Source organism: Theobroma cacao, chromosome 9 (genome assembly GCF_053813885.1).
Source record: "Theobroma cacao isolate CCN51 chromosome 9, ASM5381388v1, whole genome shotgun sequence".
Classification (NCBI taxonomy): domain Eukaryota; kingdom Viridiplantae; phylum Streptophyta; class Magnoliopsida; order Malvales; family Malvaceae; genus Theobroma; species Theobroma cacao.
The window spans coordinates 17,105,110-17,116,338 of NC_142647.1; the positions used below are offsets into that span (position 1 = coordinate 17,105,110).

The following is an 11,229-nucleotide window of genomic DNA, read 5'->3' on the forward strand; positions in this document are numbered from 1 at the left end:
CAAACTTTTTTTCCCTACTATCCCTTTCTCCCCTCCATTTCCATCATCACTTTTAATCCTCTCTAAAGATAACTAACCGAATTAATGTTTGGAGGGAGAAATGAAAGCTCAAGGAAATATTAGAATTTAAACTTAATAGCCTGGCTTGAAATCTTTGATTAAATTGCATCTTTAAGCCATCACAAAAAATTACAAAAGATACGATAAGAAAATAATCTATCCTACTTCATGACCCACAAATGAAGCTTCAAGTATAGATTATAATTATTAGACAACATTTATGTTCCTTTATTAACATAATTATGGGTGTTTAAAAGTTAAGCTATTCTACATTAAGTTACTCTGTTTCAGCTCCCAAAAAAAAACAAAAGAAAAAAATACAAATCCATTTTCCACCATTTAAAAAAACCCATTTTTTGCATTAAGCTATTCTCCTTTGTGATAAAGTTAAGCCAAAGTACCATCAATAAGACAACAAAGCATAGCAAAATAAAAGCAAAATATCCAGAATTCCCTATGTCAATAGAGCAGAGCTAGAAAATAGAGCAAGAGCAGCAAACAAGAACCTAGAATTTCAAAACAACTTAGAAAAAATTATAAGCACCTCTTACCAAAAAAAATAACCTCAGAAATGCCTTTTGTCGATCAGGGGCCAAAGTGTTACACTGGTAGAACAAAAATGATAAATATGAAGAAAACCCAAATTGAAAAAAAAAAACCCAATTTGGAGAATACAAGGAAGAAAATAAAAAAGAAAAAGGAAGAGAAGAATGAGGGATTTCAACCGATAATTTTGAACTTCTCAACTAGAATAAGAAGAAATAAAGACTTTATTTAGAAGAAGCAGCAACAACAGGGAGTAAAGCAAGCGGAAGTGGCGATGAGTAGAGTTTCAAGAATTGTGAGTCATTCTTTTAAGAGTTGAAGTGGCAACAATTTCATATAACGTTTAATAACATTGTAGAGTGCAATGCAATCATATGTTGCATTGGTTTTGAACTACAATCACATTACATCTATTGGCTGTAATGCGATTGCATTACAATCTTACATTACAATGGTTTGTTACAAAGCAAACACTACTGTCACGACCCGGAACTCCCCATCGAGCCCGTAACAACCGCCGCGAAGCCTCGACAAACATTCTTCACCCCGAATGTCGATCGAAACCTCGCAAGGCTCTCGTATCAACTTTCGCACTTCCCCGGTGAGCAATAGTTATCAAATAATCAAAATACGAAGGATTACAAATCATTTCCAAATCATAACATAACATATTGTTTTTTTTTTTTTGCTCACAGGGGCATTTTCGTCATTTTTATCGAAAACCTCGAAACTTGCTAAAAATGTAGTAGGTAAGCCGAAAATATATATTTAATGATAAAAAAAAATTAAGTATCTAAAACGTTCATTTGAAGTGAAAATTTGACCATTTGAATATGATAAAAATATTCAATAAAATAAACTATTTTCTTGTTAAAATAATTTTCATAAAACTATCGGTACATAATTCTTATAGCGTAAAAGATAATTATATTCATATATACTATAAAGCAAATAACCAAAGCATAAAATTTCTTTTACAGTGACACGTGGGCCCATATCTATCCAAAATGCATCGGAAGCTGGAAACCTACAGCTTTTACCGATTCGAGTCCAAATGAATGTCCTTGTTCAAGTCAGCTAACTACGAAATTCCCTGAGCCTGAAATGTGAGGAAATGAGGGTGGTGAGATTATAAAATCCCAGTGAGTAAACAGATACCATCTAAACTATCTAAAGTCGAGTAAATGGAGACAATTAAAATAAATAATCATACTGTAATTTCATTACCATTCAACTCATTTCAACCAAATAAAATCAATCCATAAAAATCGAGTAATCAACTTGGCTTATGAATTTCTTAAAACTTTGGCTCGTGCCAGAACTCATACTCAGTGATACCTTGCGCAGGGCATCCAACCGAGTCCGCCAAGGCTGTTAAAATTTCGTATACACTTAAAATATATTTTTAGTTTGAGAAAATACAGCCGTTCCTTGGCGTTGGCTGAGTTCCCCTTCACGTGGTGGTTTGGCGTGAAGTGAACCCTAAGCTTTACCCCAGGAGATACCCTACGCGCCTCTCCGTTCGAGGTAATAATATAATGGAGTTTACCGTGCCCCTCTAATAGGCAGGTCCACGGAACCCCCTCTGCAGTAAATAATTAATATATAATCCACCAATCAATAAAATTCATTCTAGCATGACATGGCAATTTATTGCAACCTAGCCTCTCGATGCTGAATACACAGTATAAATAATTATAACACCAAAATCAGTTTAGCCATTCATGCTCATTTATTATCATAAGCCATTCAATTTAAAACCATAATTTACAACACAAGCAGGCAGTCTCCAATTACTCTATTTTCAAAACCAGTATTCGATTTTTCAGAAAATTTATAAAATCATTTTATAAAATCACAATTTCTCCTAAAACATAGCAATTTACCATTTAAACCCATTTTCCATAAAATCACACAATTGTATAAACCTACTCTAGATAATTAAGACGATAATAAGTTTACTCACAATGTCTAGAATGCAGACTTTCGAAGCACTCTGTCTATTGGTCCTCGGATGCAATTTCCTTGCCTTTATTGGAGGACTCACCACCTTGACACAGTACAAAATCGAGAATTTCACTAAGTTGGTACTAAATCAAATTAAACTAATTTGGACTACCAATGCATGATATGGAATGCAAAAATGCACTGATAACTATCTAAATCCGGTATTAGCCTAATTCGTCTTATCACCCGATTAAATTCCTAACGGGTTCGTTTAAACTCCAATTTAATTCTTTTCAGTTTCTATACCTCAATTGCACCCAAATTAACTTAATGTCCCTCAGTGTGATGCAAAGTATCAGTCCCAACAGCAAATTACGAAAATACCCCTAGTGGGTAAAAATTCGTATTTTTGCTCCGAAAATTCTCATTATTTTTCTAGGCTCATAATTCATTATTCCTTAACCAATTCTCCTAGAATAAAATCAAACTCATCCTCACTCACTACATGGTAAATTCAGCCATTAATGGTTGGGGGAGAAAATAAATTCTTTTCTTGTTGTTTTGTTTCTAAATATGCTAAACTAACTAAAAACACTAACATAAATTAAAATCAAATAAATCCAACAACTTTCTCTCTCCTAACCCATTTTTTCAGAATTGAATTCATCATGAAAACATGTAATTTAATCATGGAAAATAAAGAGAAATGCTTGGGAATAAGAAAACTCAAGCTTAATAGAAAAAATCTCACCTTTTTCACTTAATTTCCTTGAAAATTCACACTTTTTCTTTGATTTTCTCTCTCTAGGGTTTTGTTTTCTCCTTTCTCTCTCTTGTTTCTTGCTTGGCCGAATGTTGAAGAAGAAGAATGGGTGGGCTGATTTTTTTTTATGCATTTTTATTGTTTAATGAAATAATATTATTTTATTCATATTTTAAATATTTTATTAATTCATTTCTTTTTTCTAGCCATCCACTTGTCCTATTTTCTTTCACCATGCATTCCCTTTGACTTATCCAAGTCTTAAGTGATATTTCCAGATTTTTCCAAAGTTTTGGTGGAGCAAATTTTTCAAAATTACACTTTTGCCCCTGAACTTTTCAAAAATTACATTTTTACCCCAAAAATTGAAAATTTTCCATAATGCATAATTTTCACTCCTCATACTCATTTCACACTCCAAATAATTAAATTTGATCAAAATCCTTTCAAAAAATTAAATTTTCGATTTCGAATGGTAAAATTACCATTTTACCCTTTTACTCCAAATTATATCGAAATTAAAATTTTTCACTTCTAAACCTCAAATCTTACTCCAATAAGTCAAATGAGGCCAAAAATCTTTTCTAAAAATTTCCATTTTGTCCCCAGGTGGCAAATGACCATTTTGCCCCTGGATAGCGAAAATTCCAATTTGACTCCAAATTGATCATCGAACTCCGAATCACCATATTAACCCATTCTGAGACTTTAAAATTCTTAATTTCATTGTAAATTCTCTATTTGATCTAGTTCGAGGCTTAAATCAACTTTATTGTACCTCTAGGTACAATACCGACTTTTGTAAATTTTTCAAGACTCTCTTAGCATGTAAACATGCTATCCACCACATGTATGTCATCACAAATATTTTTGTAGAGTCGGGCTTGTCATCTTCTCCCCCACTTGGATCAACCATATGATCCTCCTTCTTGATTGACTTCGACATCCGGCTAAATATTAATATTTTAATATTATTTTATTAATAAAATATTATTTTATTCTAAAAATTTTATCTTGTCTCCTTGGTACCAAAAATACCTTATTATGCCTCACTTGACTTCCAAATCGCCTTTTATCTCACAAATTCTCCCCCGATAAAATTATTATTATTTTATTATTATTTTCTCACTTGCGAAACATTTTATCCTAAACTACTCCTTTCGTCTTTTATCACTTCTAAACATTTTAATTGACCTCAATTTGCATTCGATCAATTTTATTTATCACCATATCAAAGTATGGGGTATTTCAACTACAATATAATTTAATTGGGTACATTACAGGGAATGTGCTTATACTTCCGTTTTACCAAACGTCACCTTCGATTGCTTATAACGCTTTTATCAATCCATAATATGGTAATTCATTAAATGGAAGTAAAATTAGTATTGCTAAATGGTGAGTTAGATGAATAGGTGTATATGGAACAACCCAAAGGGCTTGTGGTTACTGGTCAAGAAAGGAAAGTATGTAAGCTTGCAAAGCCTTTGTATGGATTAAAACCAGCACCTAAACAATGGCATCAAAAGCTTGATGAGGTTATGCTAGCTAATGGCTACAAAATCAATCAATTTGATGAATGTGTCTATAGTAAGTTCCATAGTGATAAAAGTTTCATCATTTGTCTATAAGTGAATGACATGTTAATATTTGGTATCAATTTGAAACAAGTGGAAGACATAAAAGGTTCTTGTCAAAGAATTTTAACATTAAAGATATGGGTGTGATGGATGTTATTCTTGGTATAAAAATAATGAAGGACAATAATGGCATAACACGGTCTTAATCTTATTACATTTAAAAGATTGTAATGAAGAATGATAAGTCAAATTGTATGCCACTGTCTACTCCTTATGATTCTAATATAAGGCTAGTACCCAATGAAGACAAGCCAATAGCACAAGTAGAATATGCAAAGGTAATTTTGATATCTAATGTATAATATGGTGTGTACAAGGCTGGACATTGTTTTTGCGATTGGGATGCTAAGTCTGTTTACAAGTAATCAAAGTGAAGAGCATTGGTATTCTATTCATAGAGTTTTAAGGTACTTAAAGAGCACAATGAATTATGGTATTTGCTACTCAAGTTTTCCTTCGATTCAAAAGGGTTTGCAGATGCTAGTTGGAATTCAAATAGAACAAATTATACCTTGACTATAAGTTGAATTTTTACAATTGGTGGGGTGTTATTTCTTGGAGTTCTAAAAACCAATCATGTCAAGTGGATTCCACCATGGCAAATAAATTTATAGCCTTAACATCAACTATTTAAGAAGCGGAATGATTAAGAGATTTACTCAATGAAATTTTATTGTAGCCTAAACCAATATCACTAATCTTGATACATTGTGACAATCAAGCTACGGTGTCGCAAGCATATAGTCAAATGTATAATGGAAAGAATAGATACATTGGACTTCAACACTACATTGTAAGACAATGTATTAGTGATGGTATAATCACTATAAGTTATGTGATGTCTAGTGAAAAATTGACGAATTTGTTGACCAAATAACTTAAAAAGGATTTGGTATTAAAGACTTAATAAGGGATGGGTGTCAAACTTATCAACTAAATCACCAATGGTTGAAGCTTACCTCGACACTTGCGACTGACTTACAAGTCTTGATTACTACACATTTCACCACATGCATATGATTGCAAGCACTAATTTATTTATTCCATCCCAAGGTGTAATTGCTTGATTTCCGTAATGCGTAAAAGTAAGGTTGAATGAAAGTTCTTAATAGATCTATAACATGAATATGTTGAAGCACCATAGTTACAGGGTACATTTGATATGAGTTACCTATGTGAGTGGAAGTTTGGTTGTTTTTAGAAATTATGGGCTTGACCCTGATAGCACTCATGAATGGATGCAAAACACAAGACCATAAGTGTGTTGGCAAAATTAGACATAATGTGAGTAGGGAGCTTGTGTGTGTTTGATGGCTCAACTATTTAATGAAGAATCGATGGTTCAATGTTTAGTCAATCACTCAATTAGAACTAGAACTGACCTCACTCACTAAGTAAAGGTTCAAATTTGCGAGATATTTTTATTTATGCCCAAGATTCCCAAAGTTGTTGGTATTTGAAAAATTAGAAAATGGTAGGGGAGTATTAGTATAGTTTCACAATAAAAACTTATGTCTCTTCATATGAAAAATTGTAAATAAAAAGTTATATTTTTTCATATGAAAACTTGTGACCATATATTTGAAAATCATATCAACTGAAAGGTTATGTCACATAGTATGACATAATGTCACTATTGGATTGTAAGTGGTTTTTCATGTGAAAAGTTATGAGAAAAACATTTTTAAGAGCTCGTTTGGCTTGGTTTTTTTCTAACTTAAAAGCTATTATGAAGCTCTTATGAAAAATAATAGCTTTTAAAATTAAGCTAAAGTTGTTTAGTAAATTTTTTTTATAAGTTCTTTTTTATAAGTTATAATTTTTGTTAAAATTATCATAGAAGATATTTTTTTTACAAGGGTAATATTGTAATTATCTTTAACAAATGAAGATATTTTTGAAACAAAAATAAAAATTCACTTATATTTTTAAAAAAAGAGAAAAAAAGCTCCTCCTTGGAGCTTTTTTTTTTAAATTTTATTTAAAAAAAAAAAGCTATTTTTTTAAGAGCTTCTCAAAAAATCATATTTGACTTGACTTTTACTTTTAAGAGGTAGATAAGCTGAAAAAAGGCTAAGCCAAACATGCACTAAATCCAAATGTTATGAGACAATTGAAAAACATCATTACTCAAAAGTTTAGATATGAAAAGTTATTTTTAATATTATAGTCCTTTCATAAGGTATTTATTAGAATAATACTTTTATTTAAAGGTTGTGTTAGCAACATGCAGAGGTATCTTTGAGAAATAAAGTAGTATTGATGAAAGGGTTGTGGAAATCTACATAAAGGACTTGCTACCAATTATTTTGACACATCAAAGACAAACAAGACAAGAGCATATAATTAAGAGCAAGAAAAGTGTTATGTTCTGAATAAAATGTAGAAAATAAACATAAACACTTTAAGTTCGCAGCATCTACTAAAGGAGTCCGAATCCTTATAATCTACTTGTTGCAGAAAGTAGACTAGTCAAGCAACTTTGCAACCCTCGGATGTGTCTAATGTCCACTCTTATAAAATGTAAGATGAAGTTAGACATTGGGTTAATCGTATCGCTTATGCTATTCGCATAATTCCCTTTTGCATACCGAATGGTAAGGTGAAATTAGTCTTAAAGATAATGTTTATTGAAGATATACCTTGAAATCAATTTTTCTAATTTCATTTGAATTCTAACGAAATCCCATTTGCACCAACAATCTTAACATAAAAACACAAAATTGTAATAATGGAATCAATCACATAGATACAAGGAAGAAGAGAGTAGATAAAGAGAGAAGAGAGTTCGTTGCAAGAGGAAGTAGACAACATTGAGAGAGGAGGCTCAATGTCACGACTCGGAACTCCCATCGGGCCCGTGACAACCGCCGCGACGTCTCGATAAGCACTCATTACCCCGAATGCCGATCGAAACCCCGCAAGGCTTAGCATCAACTTCCGCATCTCCCCGGTGAGCGACAGTTATTAAATCTCGCATTTCAAGAAATCATAAGTTGTTTCCAACTCAAAACAATAAAAATATTATCTTCTAGCTCACCGGGGCATTTTCGTCATTTTTTTTAAAAATTTTGAAATCCGTAAAAAATGTAATATGTAAGTGGAAACAAGTATTTCATAATTTAAATTAAATTTTGAAGTCTAAAACATTCATTTAAAGTAAAATTATAGCTATTTGAATATAATAAAAACATTAAATAAAATATTCTATTTTCTTAAAACACAATATTTTCAAAGTCTTCCTAAAATAACTTTTGTAGCGTCAGAGTAAAATAAATTTATTCATATAGTAATAAAGATAATTAAAGTATAAAATTTCATTTACAGTGACACGTGGGCCCCCAACTAACCAAGAAGGTGTAGAGCTACGAACCCTTACTTCCTATGATGCAACTCCAAGATTAATTCTCGTCTTAATCAACTATCAACAACTGTCCTGAGCCTGAAAAATGGATAGGAAGAGGGGTGAGATTAAATAATCCCAGTGAGTAAACAATTACCATCAAAAGCATCTAAAGCCGAGTAGATGGAGACAATATAAAAACGTTATATCTCAATAATGTTCATAACACGAAATTCGTTTCAATCTATACCAAATAATTTCTTTTCATCAAAATTTCCCCGACTTATGAATTTCTTAAACTTGGCCCCTGCCAATATCATTCTCGCGGGTACCTTCGTCAAGGTATCCCACTGAGACCGCCAAGGCTGTTCAATGACCCAAACCCATAAACATGTTTTTACATCTAACACACAGCCGTTCCTTGGCGTTGGCTGAGTCTCACTCTCACGTGGTGGTCCGAACGTGAGGTGCACTCAAATCATACCTCAGGAGATACTTCACCCAACATCTCCCCCCGGAGGTAAATATATAATTGAGGTACCGTGCCCCTCTCATAGGCAGTCCACGGAAACCCCCACCACTGCAGTGACCGTTTAATATACCACCAGACCCATAAAAATTTCAGTAGCATACTATGGCGAATAAAATGTAATCCAATCTACCAAGACCAATCCAAAACTGTTCATGTATTTCATGCCAACCTCAAAATTTTAGCCATCATGCTACCATAGTATCATAAGCCACAATTTCAATAACATATAAAATCATAAATTTCAACACAGTCTCCATATGCTCAATTTTCCCAAAACAATATTAGTTTTCAAAACCAGTATAAATCTCATTTAAAAAAAAAACATTTTAATTGGAAAACATAATATTTTATAATATAAACTCACCATTCAATAAAAGCATCAAACAAGTATAATTACTCTAGATATTTAAGACGATAAATTGTCCACTCACTGTTTTAGGAGTCGATGTATTCCTAATCTCAGTCTTCAAGCACAATTTCTGTACTTTTACCAGTGTAATTTGCTCACCACCTATCCACAATGTACAATACATAATTCACCACATCAATGCTTGACCATTATAAAATCAATTCAGGCTTGGTATATATGCATGATATGACATGCAACTTATCCGACTACCACTTAAATGCGGTGCTAACCTAATTCGACCTATTACCCGATTAAATTACTAACGCGTCCAATTTAATCTCAAATTAATTTTTTTCAGTTTCTATACCTCAATTGCACCCAAATTGACTTAATGTCCCTCAGTGTGGTGCAAATTATCAGTCCCGATAGCAAATTACGAAAATACCCCTAATGGGTAAAAATTCGTATTTTTACTCCGAAAATTCCCATTATTTTTCTAAACTCATAATTCATCATTATTCATCATAATTCCTCAAATAAACATCAAGATCATCAGCCAATATTCCCCTAGAAAATTCGGCCAATAATGGTAATGGAGGAAAATAAATTCTTTTCTTGTTGTTTTGTTCCTAAATATGCTAAACTAACTTAAAACACTAACATAACTTAAAATCAAATTAATCTAACAAGTTTCTCTCTCCTAACCCATTTTTCCAGAATTGTATTCATCCTCAAATCACATGATTCAACCATTGAAAATGATGGGAAATGCATGGGAAAGGTAAAGCACAAGTCAAAATCAAGAAATTTTACCTTTTGTCACTTGTTTCCTTGAATTTTCACCAAATTTTCCTTGAATTTCTCCCCCTAGGTTTTTGTTTTTCTTTTCCCCTTTGTTTTCTTGCTATGGCCGGCCATAATGAAGAGAAAATGGTGGTGTGGGCTGATTTTTATAGTTAAATAATATAATAATCTAAACTTGCCACATGTCACTACATTATTGGTCCATTTTTTAAATTCTTATCTTTTAAGCTTTAAATCTCCACCACACATTATTCCTTAAAATATCCATAACTTAGATAAAATTCTCAAACTTATCCAAAGTCTTGGTGAAGTAATTTTTGAAATTTACACTTTTGCCCCCGTAAAAATAAAAAATTACATTTTTCCCCAAAAACTGAAAAATTGCCCATAGACATATTTTTCATCCCTTATACTCATACCATTCTCCAATTTGTCAAATGTGATCTAAATTCTCTCAAAATCTCAAATTTTGTCCGTAAGTCGAAAAATTACAATTTTACCCCTAGATAGTGAAAATTTCGGTTTGACTCCGAATTGATTCTCGAACTCCTAATTACCATTTTGAGTCATCCCTGAACTGTGAAACTCTTAATTTCACCTTAAAATTCCTATTTGAACTAGTTCGAGGCTTAATCGACTTAATGATACCATTAGGGGCAATATCGTCTTTTAACGATTTTTTGAACTTCCTAAATATACAAACATTCTATCGAGCATGTGAATGACATTATAATTATTTTACAAAGCAGGGTTTGACACTCAAACTGTGCCAATGGAGGAACCTGCGCGAAGGACGACAAAGGTGAGTAGGTGAAGGAGTGCTGAGTGTTTTCTGGATGTGGAAAATGTCTTAGGCCAGTGAGGGATGTAAGACATTTTATGTATCCATGGGTGTTTTTTCGTTAATCTGAAAAATATTTTATAGGGAAAAGATATTTTTTGCCTTCCAAACAATCAAGACACATGAAACTTTTTTCTATAAAATAATTTCCTTACTATTGAACGGAACCCTAGTACTAGTGACATAACTTTTACTATAGCCAAAATTGTTCATTGAAGATTGTCAACAATTTTTCCTATCTTCTACTAAGTAGTTTATCTCATACTGTACATTTTTCTAATCATTAGGGGCCGCTCAATAACTTCAAGGGCTTGAAACTAAATATTTAATTGAGACTTTTTTTTTTGAAATTAAGAAAATGAGGCCTTTTTTATTGAAATAATTAGAGATCATTAAATACATAT

General features: G+C 32.3%; 2 long non-coding RNA genes across 2 annotated transcripts; both read right to left on the minus strand.

The window, feature by feature from the left end:
• Positions 1 to 1,554: 1,554 nt before the first annotated feature.
• LOC148760795 (uncharacterized) lies at positions 1,555 to 3,427 on the minus strand. Its single transcript, XR_016028582.1, has 3 exons — positions 3,305 to 3,427; positions 2,573 to 2,656; positions 1,555 to 1,705 (listed from the first exon to the last, which is right to left on the minus strand). It is a non-coding gene; the product is annotated as an uncharacterized LOC148760795 (long non-coding RNA).
• Positions 3,428 to 8,203: 4,776 nt separating this feature from the next.
• LOC148760796 (uncharacterized) lies at positions 8,204 to 10,232 on the minus strand. The gene is made up of 3 exons (XR_016028608.1): positions 9,994 to 10,232; positions 9,263 to 9,342; positions 8,204 to 8,398 (listed from the first exon to the last, which is right to left on the minus strand). It is a non-coding gene; the product is annotated as an uncharacterized LOC148760796 (long non-coding RNA).
• Between the last annotated feature and the right edge of the window lie 997 nt (positions 10,233 to 11,229).